This window comes from Nannobrachium achirus (assembly GCF_963921795.1).
Source record: "Nannobrachium achirus genome assembly, chromosome: 2".
Classification (NCBI taxonomy): Eukaryota; Metazoa; Chordata; class Actinopteri; order Myctophiformes; family Myctophidae; genus Nannobrachium; species Nannobrachium achirus.
The window spans coordinates 28,506,765-28,510,323 of NC_137811.1; the positions used below are offsets into that span (position 1 = coordinate 28,506,765).

At 43.8% G+C, this 3,559-nt stretch overlaps 1 pseudogene across 1 annotated transcript; it reads left to right on the forward strand.

Annotated features, from left to right (window-relative positions):
- The first annotated feature begins 2,571 nt into the window (after window positions 1-2,571).
- Window positions 2,572-3,304, forward strand: LOC308297417 (Y-box-binding protein 1-like; annotated as a pseudogene). The gene has a single exon. The product of its transcript is annotated as a Y-box-binding protein 1-like (transcript).
- Window positions 3,305-3,559: the final 255 nt, after the last annotated feature.

Below are 3,559 nucleotides of genomic sequence, written 5' to 3' on the forward strand. Positions count from 1 at the left end.
AACATGCCAACTGCATGTTTTTGAATGATTGATGATTCGATCCACCTGCCATCACTTGTGCTGTCTAATAAATAACATTGAAACATACAGAGCCTATTGTGTAATAACAGTGAAACAGCAATGTTACAGAGCCTACTGTAGGCTATATGAAAACAGTGAAACAGACAGTAATGTTACATACTGTGTAACTTGATAAGTGGCTTCAACATCATGGCATGATGGCGGCCTACATCACTGCTACAATGTTGTTCTAGAGACGCTGGTGGGCATTTTAGGACGCTATTTCCATTAGAAATCCCAAACCGCAGCAGCTTTAGATGAACACTCGGCGAGATAGACTCTCCAGATGTTTCTACAGTTTGTGTTGTTGTCGCCCTCACGTTTCTACTGTTCCTGGCTACGTAAATATAAAGCTCATCATAATATTACGATTTCCGGTTGCAACTTTCAAAATAAAAGTTTTTTTTTACTCTTCAGAGCCCAAGAAGTTATGACAAAGTATTTCTGTATTGGTTCTCAAAGTGGTCCAGGGGTCCTTGAGGGAGTTCCAGGAGGTCCCCAGCTATAAGAAGCAAATGGACCCTTATCTGGTACGTAACTAATGGAACCAAATGGACCCGTCAGAGTTAAATTAACATTGATTTTACAATATAAATTGGGGTCCCAGAGATAGAGAATGCCATTAAATGGGGGTCCGTAGCTTAACGCATGTCAAACTGGGGGGTCCTTGAATTTAAAATGGTTGAGAATCACTGCTATAGAGCCCTGAGTCTTCTCATATGGGGGTCCCTGGCGTATGTTTTCAAATGGGGGTCCACAACCACGGGCCAAGTGTCAGTTTGGGGGTCCTTGACATGAAAATGTTTGAGAACCACTGCTGTAAGAGACACTCTTTTAACGGTGGCACATAGAAACAAATAGATGAATAATTTCTGACACCGGTATGACCCTTGCAAAATATTGGCATATAGGCCTATATCGTTCACAGTATCTCTGTAGCCATTAAACGAAAAGGGTTTCTTACATTGATGCTCCTACATCATGCAAGCACCAGTTAAAGTTACTTTCCATCCCTCATATACTGTGTGCACAGTGCACATCCCATAACCCACACACTGCACATCATTTTGGAGCTCATATCTTTGAACGGGTAAGGGCTAGTGTAAATAAATTGTATAACATGCGAAAACACATCTGACAAGTTTGGGGTTGGGGGGAAATCTCTCACATACACAAACTCACAATGTGTCACAACTCACAAGCACATTGTTGTGCGCTTAATAGATGTGCCCTCTTTGCTCTGGTAAAAAACATAGGCCCGCATGATGGTCCTAAACCTGCCTACCTACATGCACTCTGGCTAACCATTCAAATAAAAGGGAACGCCCACTCTGTTTTGTTCCTTTTCATTTAATCTGATGCAGCATCAGAGTCTGTTCTTGAGAGATTAACCAACATGTACATGAGTGACCACAGAAATATTGTGATTGATAAGTTATATTGATCCATCATCATATAACATATTAAATGTCGGTGAAATAAACATTTGAAAATCAGGATTTTGCATACAAAGATAGAAATATTATCCAAATATCCATACGTAAAGTGCTTTGTCTGTAGGTGGTCCACAGGCATAACCTGCACTTGTCAATCTCTCAAGGAGCAAAGAACAAATTGATCTCAGCCAGGATGTCAAATGTACCAACACAATTTATTTAAACGTTTCTGTATAGGCTACCAGTGGCAATTCTTATAATGATTATCCTTTTATTAATGTCTAATAAAGGTGTATTGTCATGAATCCTCAGACACTTCATTATGGCATGTATGTAAACTAGACAGACGTCCCCCTGCTCATTACTGGGTACAAATGTGGGCTACTGTACATGCATGTACTGTTAAGCCTCAGTCTTTCAGTGCAAAAAACTAATTTTGTTCAATATTTCCACAATACCATGAAACCATAATTTGTTTGTCAATCACACGTTTTAGTATCATTACCTGAATGTCCACACACATTATGTATCAACTTCGGTGCCTATATCAATAACACCTATTTTTTATCGTTCTACATTTTATCCTACCAGGCCAGCACTAGTCTTCCTTTTAAAAATCAAACCCAGTTTGAAGTGAGCAGTTCATTTGAGCAGTTCATTTCATTAAGCTATACCCTGTGTGTGTGTGTGCGTGTGCGTGTGCGTGTGTGTGTGCGTGCGTGCGTGCGTGTGTGTGTGTGTGTGTGTGTGTGTGTTCGTGAGTGTGCTCAACAGTGCCACTTGGTCACCCAGGGCTGCCATGTCTCACAGGTTTGAGAAAATGGTGAAGGTTTCAAAGTGTGTTTCTTAGCAATTCTGCGCAGATCGCCATTGTTAGGCATGAAAGGATATGGTTTGTGTTGGATGAGTGATGTCAGACCAGCCTATATAGGTTGTTGCAGATGACTTGCCAGAAGAGACAACATAGTTACATAGTTAGTTCCACCACTACCACCATCCAGGTTACCATCTGCCACTGGTAAACATACTAGAGAGCCCAGCCACCACCAACACAAGCCATCACCAACCAGTAAGCATGAGTGGCGAACAACCACCACAGTCTGCTGCCGATGTGGAGAGCCCATCCAGCCTGGCACGCTTAGCTTCCACAGGGGATAAGAAGGTCATCGCAACAAGAGTCTTGGGTACAGTGAAATGGTTTAATGTCAGGAATGGCTACGGTTTCATCAACAGGAATGATACCAAAGAGGATGTCTTTGTACACCAGACGGACATAAAAAAGAACAACCCAAGGAAGTTCCTTCCCAGTGTTGGAGACGGAGAAACTGTGGAATTTGACGTGGTTGAAGGGGAGAAGGGAGCAGAGGCAGCCAACGTCACCGGCCCAGGAGGTGCTCCAGTCGAAGGGAGCAATCATGCCCCTGACAGGAATCGCTTCAGACGCTTCCCCGGCCGCAGGAGTGGCCCATCCCGCGACAGAAACTATGCAGACAACTACCAGAGTGACAATGTGGGGGAGCCTGGCAGTGGAGGCCGGCCAAGGTTCAGACCAAGGGGTCCAGCCCATCCTAGACTCCGGCCGGACGGAGAGGAGGACATAGAGAACCAGGGTAGCAAGGGTGGCCAGAACCAAGAGTCCCTAGCCGCACAGCTATCACCACAACTACCGTCGCAGAAACCCACAGGCTGGCGGCAAGCCCGGGCAGTATGACAAGGAGGCCAAGACAGGAGGAGGTGATCCATCCATTGAGAAAAAAGTCTGCCCAGCCGTGCCCTATTGGGCCTCAGAACAAAAGAATAACTTTTGAGGCAAAGAGAACTGTTTGTGATACTTGGTTATTAGGTTATTAGCTCCGCCATGCCAGAACGGCCAGGGGCGGGATTACGTTTTCACCAATCTCTGGCACCACTGCACCGATTAGTGTGAAACCTTATGTACAGTACCAGTAAGCCAAGGAAGAACCGATTAAATAGATTAAAATCTATTACAATTGATTACTAAATTAGTTGGCAGCTAATTCAATAGCCAAGTTTTTCCACTTTTTATAACTTAACATAGTTAG